This window comes from Cebus imitator, unplaced genomic scaffold (genome assembly GCF_001604975.1).
Source record: "Cebus imitator isolate Cc_AM_T3 unplaced genomic scaffold, Cebus_imitator-1.0 Scaffold726, whole genome shotgun sequence".
NCBI lineage: Eukaryota > Metazoa > Chordata > Mammalia > Primates > Cebidae > Cebus > Cebus imitator.
Genome location: NW_016108041.1, coordinates 560,603 through 560,938, shown reverse-complemented (window position 1 = coordinate 560,938; position 336 = coordinate 560,603).

Here is a 336-nt window from a genome sequence, read left to right as displayed (position 1 = left end):
CACCCTCTCTGTTCTCTACCTTCCCTCTGTTAGAGTTTGTATGCCACAGTCCTTTGCCCTAATGGCAAGGAAAGGGGAGGTTAGGGATTGAGAGACTCAAGGAATCCATGTCTGCTCTGCTACAGGCGGGTTTTCCCAAAGCCATCTCCTGGAGATCCTGAGACATCGGTGGTTCTCTCAGACAACCCACAGGAGGGCAGTGCGCGTGCCAAGCAGCAACTTCCTAGGAACAGAGAGGCTTCCATCTCGGCCTCTTTAATCAGGAAGACACCCAAGAAGCAGGGGCTCCAATGACAGGCTCTGGAGCCAATGCTGCCAAAACCCGTCTCCGCCACT